The sequence below is a fragment of the Clytia hemisphaerica genome, unplaced genomic scaffold (assembly GCF_902728285.1).
Source record: "Clytia hemisphaerica strain Z4C2 unplaced genomic scaffold, Clytia hemisphaerica genome assembly, whole genome shotgun sequence".
NCBI lineage: Eukaryota > Metazoa > Cnidaria > Hydrozoa > Leptothecata > Clytiidae > Clytia > Clytia hemisphaerica.
The window spans coordinates 47,223-57,967 of record NW_027103445.1 but is presented as its reverse complement, the minus strand read 5'-3'; positions in this window follow the sequence as shown (position 1 = coordinate 57,967).

The following is a 10,745-nucleotide window of genomic DNA, read 5'->3' as shown; positions in this document are numbered from 1 at the left end:
ATTATTGGACCTTTTTTTTTGCTTTATGAACCTGAGGTCTAATAATAAAACTTAAAATAAAAAAACTCCTGTAAATAAAACTCCTGGAACAACATTTTGAAATTCGCAAAGAATACTTTTTTCATATCAAATATGATGATGAATGTAGCTCACACAAGGACCGTTGAGAAAAGATAATTCAAAGTACTATAATTTTTGCGAAGAACACCCGGTGGTACTTTTGGATGAGGATGAAATCGAAGTCAATTTCTCAGTGGGGTTGAAATTTCCAGGCTATTTTTCCGACCAGGGAGTGAAACTTTTGCAAAATTTTCTATTGGGGCTGTGAAAAATAATTCAAAAATCTTCGAAAAGGAAGATGAAAAATGAACTTGTCATCTTTTAATGGTGAAGAGGAACTTTGAAGCCTACTGAAATCAAGCACCCTAATGATACAAAGCGAATATAGACTTTCGTACTTTGTTAAGGTAAGATTAATTCTCAAACAATGGCCTTGACAGTGCACATGTCAACCAATAAGTAAGTAATTCGTTACTCCAAATTTTGATCATTTTACACTAAACTTATAACTAAAAGATTTCATAAAATATCTTTGCATCCATCACTCCCTATGCATCAAACATAAAAGCCAAAATGAAAAATACATCATCGAAATGACAATCTTAAGGTAACGAATGGGTGTAGATAGAAAAAGAGATACAATTTGTGTAATGCTATAATACTTGACATCTAATCAACAATTAGTGGATAGTGAGGTAAATTTTCGAAACAGAGATGTATTCAAATTATACTAGAACTGTTTCTTCTTGACGGGGCTGTGAATTAAAGTAGTCAGGCTCGCAAAACAATCACAATCTCAAAGAAGTGGATTTTTGTCAAACAATGTTTACATTTTCTTATTCTTTGGTTTGAAATCTCGCTAGAAAGACTAACATTTGAATTGTTTTTTGCTTGACCATGAAGCACAATCCAATTCCTGAAGATTTCTAACTCAAACTGGGCATTACATTGGCACTTAAAGGGTCAAAACTTGAGTAGAGTTTTCGCACTGCAATCCTGTGGAAAGGGCGGAAAAAACTTTAAAGCACCGCCTTTTGGAACGTTACTGCTGCTAGACAACTTTAATACACGAAAAATTGAAAGATGAATTTCTTTGTTTGATCACCATAAACTTTGTATTCCTCGCTAATGAAGTATTTCAAGAATGCTAAAAACCAGATTTCTTGAAAGATAGTGTTCTGATAATGGATCTTTTGAAGAGGCCGTAAAATTTATCTTTCGTAAAAACGAGTTTTTATGAATTCCAAGAATTATAAACCCGTCTCTTTTTAAATACTCTTGAATGATAACACTACGATAACAAATTCTTTTGAAGTAAAGATATGGCAGTAAATGCTTTGTTGATGTGTTGATTAGTTTTTTAAATCTTTGAGAAACCATGTAAAGTTACGTAATGAATAGAAAAAAGAAAAATGCTATCTCGCATGGTACAAAAACAAAAGGTGCGTGGAACAAGTCACTTCTTTCTTGCAACGTTCATCTACGGCTATAAGCCTATCATCACATTGAAACCTTTCTTTTGAACAAGCCTTGATGTTAATCGTTAAACCATTAGAGAAATATCAGGCAAACACTGGAAACCTGGAACTTTGGAATTTCTCCAGTGAAATTAAAAGACAATTAAGAAAGAAAAACTGAATCCTAGAAATTTTCAGAGCTTTTTTAACGGCGGAATTGAATCTTTTGCTTTTCATGAGAGGCATATTATCGTGGAAACAACACAGACGGCGCAACTTGTAAAAATAAACCAGATTCCATTCGAGTATTTACGGCGATATTAATTCTTGAAAAGGTCCGTTATCTTTTGATGTTGTCACTCATGAGAAGTGAAAGATACGTTTTCATAAATTCTTGGAATACATTAAAATGTTATCGTAACATTATCGTTTAAGTGTGTCGAAAGGCACACTGAAATTTCATGTTATGCAAGAATATAAGGCTTTGATTGCTAATATATGATAAGGACAAGAACAAGTTAAGAACATTCGTCTAAGGCATTATGGAATCTAAAGCATCTATTTTTTTTAGGAAATTGCACATAAATACCAGTAAAGAACATTTTAAGAACAACTTTTTTTTAAGTTGAAACCCAAAATGTTTCAAAGAGTCTCAAGATGTTCTTAATAAATTACGTGTATGTGTGGTAAAAATGGTTGGATGATAGATGTCCTTAAAATTTGTTCTTTATAATCATATTCAACCAAAAAAATGTCCAAATGCTGTACACACACAAGCCAAAAAACCAGCATTTCAGTTTCAAATTAAAAGCAAAACGTCTAGTGTGTTCTACCAACAAAGCACAACTGAACTCAATACAAAATTTAGTAAAACTTTTGATCATTTTTAAGTATTGCATTATTTTTACCGCATTGTATAATCGACTATCGGCTCAAATAAGTTTCTAAATCTATCAGCTCTTTTATATGTCAATCAAAACAACTTAAAAAAAGAACAGATTTAGATTATTGCTAATTATAAATGTTTGTTTTCTTGTTAATTGATAAATATGGAAAGTTTAAACGTTTTCAATATTCGGCTTTTTTTGGAATCAATAAACTGTTAGAATTTAGAATCAACCGGTATCTGTGAATATGCTAAAAAGAATCAAAAATTTCCGAGGTAGCGTGAAATTCGAAAGCTGCTAAAATAGGACCTGCGACGACATACATTCCGATTCTACTGCGTTTTGAAACCATCAAATAATGTCACTCGGCTTGAATTTGAGATGAAAAGGGGAAAACTTTTCACATCGCGCAGAATTGATGTTGTGCTTTTTGTCATCTCAAAAATGAAGTGGTTGCATCGGTGAGTCTTGATTAATGTGATTTTTGTGCCAAGGCACAATAATACATTTCCAACATTAAACCAGGGTAGAGAATTTCAATAAATTTTGACCGGGCTCACGCATTATCCACTGGAGCTTAATTTTTTTCATCGGGTTATCCATCGATGGCAGGTCTCACCGGATCATAAAGGTACAGGGGAAAAAGTTTTTTTATTATTATGAACATGTTTTTTATAAAAACAACGACCTGGATGAGAGCATGAGAGCAATGGATGAAACAAGCAATACATTTCAATATCTTTAAAGATTTATGAAGGCCCCTTGCAAGAAATTTTATTTCATAGTCGGTTGTTTTCTGGTTCGAGCTCAATCAATCACTTAACTTTCAAATAAGTTACTGTTCTTATAGGTTTCTTATAATTTTCAGCTTCAACAACGCTTATTATTTTGTATGCTCGATTATCTCACTTGATAAAACTTTTCGCACCTAACGCAACAGATAAATCGATTATGTATATTCTAAACTTTTATGGTTCAATACACCCTCTTTCACAGGTTTAGTAGCATTTTTAAGCCATCCTTTAATTAATTTCAGCCTTGTTTTTATATTCGTAAGAAACAAAACAACTATTATTTTTGCAACAGCGGATATTAATTATCCAGGATTTGTTGAAAGATTTCCGTTGCTAAACTTTCACACAAGCTTTCAGCTCAAAAGATGATCGGGAATTTCTTATCATTTCAGATTATCGTTTTCTTACAGAACAGGTCAATCTCGCACTTATTTCTACCATATGTGTAGATATGTAAAAATCCATAAATCTACAATATTGGTATAGTTACGGTAAATACTATCCAAACAATATAAAAAGAACGACAAATAACTATTAAAAAGTGACAGAAAGAATGACAAACCTAACCCTAACTATCAAAGAACAAAACGACCTATTTTAATGTAATTTCTTGGTGCAGCATTTTCTAATTCTAGGTTTTCATGGTAGTCCTTGGATGAAAAATATGATATCCTCACAGTATGAATGGAGAGGAATGAAATTTTTTCTGATGACCATAATTTATCGCTTTACCTTGGTCTAAAATGAAGTATCGAACTAACAACCGAAATTTACGAGTAAAATTTAACAACAACCACCTCAAACCAAACATAAATCCTTCTGCAACCTGCAACTCAAAAAGAACGATGACTGGTTCATATTGGCAAGCCTTGCAAGTTGACACATGACACTGTCTCATACATTCCTGTGTCACAGACCTGTCCCTACTATAAAATTTAGCCAAACTTTCGTCCCCGGTGGGAAAAATACCGTTCAATTACAACCCAACTGGCAAATTGTCTTTGTTTTCATCCGTAAGTTCAGTGAAAAAAAATCCTCCTCACTTTTTTCAAATTGAGGCGAGGCCAAATTAATTTGTTGTTTTACGGGCCAAGCTACCCAAAGAGCGTTGATCGGTCGGCGAAAAATAAGATAAAAAGTAGTTTATTTCGATTTTTGGAATTTCAGGGTCGGTCAGGCCCGTTAAACAACTAATCAGATTGCTCTCGTCTGAGAACAGAATTTATAGAACTTATATCCCGTAGGGCCCCTTAGAGGGATATCGATACAAATATTCACCCACCAGGGCTATGAGACACAACCGTAAACGTGCGTACTTGTTTCAGTTGACATGATCATCTCCACTAGTGGTTGTGTAATCTCCACAAAGGTACCATAACTTCTGAATCGATATTTTCAAATATTCATTCTCCACATCCAATCATTGCAGCATGAAAAAACAAGCGCTTTTATCGCTTTTTTTCCCGTTCTGGCAATGTATTGTTTTAGGTTTTTGTTCAATTTTCTTTTGTTAGAAACAAAAGACAAGTTGCGGATTTGCATACTTTTTTTATCACGTTACCAAAATATCCTCTCAGGATTGGTCTATTTTCCAATCACATGATCAAAAGGTTTGCAAAATGAACCGGTTTTGGTACGTAAGCTTATCTCTTAACAATACACGTTTTTTTTTATAAGAACGTCAAAAATTTTCGAAGCCTTCGGATGTTCTTAGTTTTTTGGATTTGAAGCCTAAAAATGTTCTTAAAATGTTCTTATTTTCAGCATTTGTTGAGCCTTTTGATGTAATTTCTTAAGAAATTGCATGTTTTTAAGTCTCCAAAGCCTTAGTATGTTCTTAGAATGTTCTTAAATTTTTGGGCCTCGAAGCCTTATGTTCTTATAAAAAAAAACGTGTAAAGAGAAACAAAAACCTTCCAGGCCAGTGTTTTTATAATGAATATGGATTAAGTCAGTGTACAAAGGTCTATTGAAAAATTCCATTAAATTTTATATGCTAATGTAATTTATGTAACTCATAAGAATTCTTGGTAAAACAGCTTAAAAGTAGAAAAGTCTCATGTTTGAGTGTCACGTACACAGTTTGTGAGTCAATTTCAAAATGGGAAATCAAAATTTTACATAATATTATTACGGTGCGACTTATGACGTAGAAAGCCTTTTATGTCACTTAAGATTTATCAGTGGTCTTATGTTGAAAGCCCAATATTCTACCAATCCATTTATTTAAAGGAAAAAAACCTGGAAATTTTGTAACAATATATAGAACAACCAAGAAATTGATTTCTTTGGATGAAGAACTTGAACAGTCTTTTTTCATAATTCAAAAAAATTGATTTTCGGGTGCCTGAAGACGAATTCTTTAGAATTGGGCCTAGTGTGGTCTGCACCATTAAGATTAAATCCTGAGGGGTTAGAGAGGAATTTTCAGCCTTTCTGTAGCAAGGAAAAGTGAAGCTTTAACATTTGCGCCGTTCCATAGATGGAATCTAACACTTTTTTTGCCCAGCATATTATTCAAAATCTGTCTTGCTGTAGATTTTACTCTTTATCCAGCGTTTGTGTGAGAGCCACGTAGGCCATACTATTTAAATGGCTTCATTTAAGAGTTTCCTCTCCAGTCCCTTCTTATAATATACGGCCGACTTTTGATGGATGAGTCATCTTGAAATTTTCAAAAGATTTTAACAGTTGTATTGCATTGAAGTTTTTACAAGATGCTCACATAATTGGTTATTCAAAACAATAGAGATGACGCGTTCTTAAAAGTTTTTGTTTGAATAGTTAACGACCAATCCAATGTCAAAAATTCTTGTAAATGTTCAACTTGACCCAATTTTAAGGTTGTCCTATGATGTGATAATGACATCCATTATCGATATCGTAATACAGCCTAAAATCCCCATCACCAAATGTGTTTAATCCTTTTTTGATGGCGAGGCAATTATTTACCTGATTAATATGTGTTGACGATCCATAATGGCTACCTTACCATCTGCATTTAGGCCTTTTTAGCATTTTACTGCGCTGATTATTGTGGGAAATATAATATGCTGTGTAAGCTTTACAAAATGGACTAAAATTTCGTGAACTAGTTTACCTGAACTAATCAAAATTTGACAATATGCAATACTCAAAACATTAAGATAAAAAAATCGTTTAGATCTTCTGATCACAATTCAGTTTACTTCACTGGTAAATCAAAGTAGACAGTTTTGATTAAGGCATAATATCGCACCAAAGAGGTTTCAGAGCTGAGCTATTCCTGCATTTCGAGCATTTCTAAAGTATGATTTCGTCATCAGCCCTGGAGGAACTTTTTCCCACTTCAGGGAAAAAGGTGGTTTCTATTGGAATCCCAATGGGGATAGAAGTTAAATTGTTCAAGTTTAAATTATCCAGTGGGGATGGTTTTAGAATGTAATTTTTTCCATTGAATTTCGAATGGAATGAAGTATGTTGTCAAAGTCAATTTCCCAGTAGGTTGAAATTGTAAGTTATTTTTACAACTGGGGTCTAAATTTCGGCCAAATTTTCCAATGAAGCTTGGGTTCATGGGTCTGTAACACAGGGGTTATTAGCTGATTTCATTGTTTGCGTTTTTCTGAAATGCCATGTTATTTAGTTCATTTTCAGTCATCACTTCAATTCGGAAATACTTGTAGATTTTTATCACCCAGGAAACAAGAATGGTTTTTTACAAAATGAAGAAATCTTACTCACAATGGGCTTTTGTGGGTTTTCTTCTTTCCGTCCTTTCTTTCAAAAACTTTTGTATTTGATCACCAGTTATGTGAGCTCTTCGTCAAAAACTTTACATATGAAGCAATTATTACGATATCATTTGATACTCTTGAAAATATCTATTGCAATATATTACAGAATTATTTTGTAGCCATTATTAGATTTCCTTGCCTGGGTATTTCAGAAATGCCATCCTTTAAGTACATTTTCATTGCCACTTTAATTTGTAAATTCTTATATTTTTTTCTGAAAATGAAGAAATCTAACTCATTTGTGGTTCGCTCTCCATCCTTCCTCTCTGGAACTCATGCATTTGATCATCAGTTATGTGAGCTCATCGCCAAAAAACGTTTCTTTATGATGCAATCATGAGACATTTTTAAGTTTGTTTTGAGATGAATACCTTGAATAGCTTATCAAATGAAATTTCCCTGATTTTGTGTAATGATGAGATGAAAAATCAATGTTTATTTCTTCATCTCACCTTAACCCTACTCATACTAGGCTTTTAGGGGCTGTTCCTGTATCACCTCCAAACTTTTGATCGAGTGGGTCTTTTTTGATGAAATATGGCACATAATGTAACTTTTGACAAAAATTATTTTGATGACGTCACTCATCACGCCCAAAGTGAGCAAAGACCGAAAATTGCCTTTATTCTTATAAATAGCTATTGTATTATAACAAAGGCTTTAGAAAAAAGTTCCCTGAGTCTAAAATGCTTTTTAGGCTTAATACCTACCCTGCTTTTACTATTTTAACCTTTAAACTTAATTAAAATTCTGACATTCCAGGTTTAGCCTTATATGCTTTCTTAAGTGCCGTCATTAGATTACCACTTTCAAGAAACTCCGATCCAAGATTTTGCTTGGCCGAGATGTAGAAACTTGGTCCAAGGTATGTAAAGGTCAGTGCCCGGATCCCCACAGGCATTCCGGCAAATTGATTGGCGACGGGTATGTGCGACGGTTAAGAGTATGGTTTTCAAGATAACAGAAATGTGCTGTTAAGGATGGACTTTTTGAAAAATGCCCTGTAATTGTAAAAATATCAGCGAATCCAGGAAATATTGTAAACCCACTACTCCCCCTCTCGCGGGTGAAAACATTATCACCACTTTCAAACTCGTCGTCCCGTTTATCACAGGCTTTATCTAGGGCCTAGTAAAAGTCGTTCAGCTAAAACAGTGCTGCAACAGCAACATTCAAAGAATTCTTAAACTGAAAGGACATTACTCATTAGAACAAGGAACTGAAATTGCAAAAATATACCAGAAATTAAAATTCGTGATTGTTTCGAAATTCAGTTAATTCGACCACGTAACACAAATTAAAAACAAATCATATTTTTAGTAAATCCAATTTTCTTTTTTTGCGGAAGACGAACAGGTGGTTTGTGTCAGTTATTTTTTTCTAATTAAATTAGATTTAATATCTTCAGCTCCGATGACCCAGTGATTGCTTTCTAAGCACTGATACTGACTTAGCCACTATCATTTAGAACTTGAAAATACTCTTTTTTTTCTGAAATTCTTCATAATTAAGACTCACCAAGAAACGGAATAGAACATTCCGGTTATTTGTATGAGGTCATTTGAACATATATATAGGGATGCTTCTGAATTTCCTTTTATACTTTCATCCAGGTCGTTTTTAGCTGTAAAAGATCGATTACTTATTTTGTTTTCCCCGTTCAAAACACCACATTAACAAGTAACCTATGTTATCGTATGCTAAATATTTCATTTGGAGTCACCCTTGCTGTCTTTTGAATCGAAGTGCGGTCGACTCTTCTTAATTCAAGGGTCTTTCCTAGTTCCTAGAGAATCATTACACCACTCTTAATTAATACATAGGAGCGAAGTGGCCGGGTGGCTCAGTCGGTAGAGCATTCGCCTTACAATCAAAAGGTTGTGAGTTCAATCTCGGTTACTGCCAACCCAGCGAATGAGTAGCTTAGATCGGGTAATCTGATATAGGCAGTATGTTACTGCACTGGTCTAAGCGACAGAAAATCAGGGTTTTAAACCCCCTGCAGCTCAAATTCCCGCTCCTTTCTAACATTCCATTCGGTCCTTACATAGCTGAGCAGACCATTCATCCATAACTAACTACGGAAAATATGGATTCTGATTATTTGAGTTACAGAGAGTGAACCACATACCTTTATATATCCCTGGACCAAGTTTCTCAACCCCGGCCAAGAAAAATCTTTGATCGGAATTTTTTTTAAATTGGTACCCTTATTGCGAAGCGAATATACATGAGCGAAGCAGTTTTGCTATAGTGTGTGCGTACCTTTAAACTCTATATACCAGGGAAGCGCAGAAGGAAAATTAAGATTTAGTTCCCATCTGTTAAATGTAGATAAGTATTTCGTTCAAGGTTGTGTTTCTCGTCCAAATATAGGTATCAATCTCGGTTTGGTAGATACTTTCGTTAATAAAAAATTTATCTTTACGGCACCGAAAATGTCCCAGTTAGGGTTATTTCCAAAAGAGACATTTCGTCGTTTCCGTATATCTTGTATCTCTTCCTTCACCTATGAGACAGCTGATTGGTTGATACTTTCGTACTATCAGACAACTGATTGGTTGATATTTTCTTTGTTATGGTTTCGATCTTTTTATTTTTATTTATCGAAACCATTTTGTGAATTTTTTATTCTAAGAATATTTCCAGGAAGAATTCTATTGACCTGGAAGCTTTTGGAAAACTCTACCAACTAGCTACCAGTTTATTGAATTTGTTGCTCTGCTGTGGCGATTATCATTTGGAAAAATCATATAATTAGTTTCATCCGCCATAACATTTTGGATTCAACAAAACACAACACATAACTTTGTGCACCAACAGGGAAGTATATATTTGTTGACTTTTCCTCACTTTTAGCAGTGGGAAGGAAATTGCACTCCACCTTTTACAGTCATAGCTTTCTTTTCACTTGAGAGAAATTTTTCTTGACACAATAGTTAAATTTCCCAGCATCCTGTCTGTCTGTCTGTAACTATCTGATCTGATTAAGAAATATCAACACACACTTTTTATAAATAAAAAATTTGATGTCCTACTAAAACAGAACAATCCTAAATATCCACTATTTCTATATTTCTCTCATCGTGTTCGTCAAAATGTCAGGACAATCACGGGGGGGGGGGGCAGCTGGGCAAAAGGACCGACGGGTATGTGCGGGTCCTAAGGGTACCTTTTCCAATGCAATATGTTTAAAATGCACTGTAAGGGTCGGAAAAACTATAGAGATGCACTGTAAGGGTCGGAAAATGCACTCTAAGGGTATGATTTTCACTGATTTTTGCTGCACTGTAAGGGTGCGATTTTAAAAGCCAATTTTTGGCCCGCACATACCGTCAGTCCGCAAACCCAGTGCCCCCCCCCCCGGGGGACAATCAAGACTTTTTCCACTAGGGGCTAAAAAATTTGGGCCAAAATGTCTGCTTTTTTAATTCTGTTATTCAAGCATTATATATTCTGTCGAAAGTTTTGTGACTTTGCTTATAATTTTGACATTAACTGTGTTAACTCAGGAAAGTTGATGATTAGGGAATTGTTTATTGCTATGTCAAATGCACCGATTGAAACATACCATTTGATTCCTTCTTTTTGTCGTGGGCCGGATTATGATCACAGTCACATACAACAGTTTGATGCTCAAAAATGTCTAATATATTTGCCTAAAACCCGCGAAATTAAGTTCCCGCAAAATTTTCTGAAATCGCCAATCCGCGAAATTTAAATTCCCGCAAAATTTTACAAATTTGATGAACCACGAAATTAAATTACCGC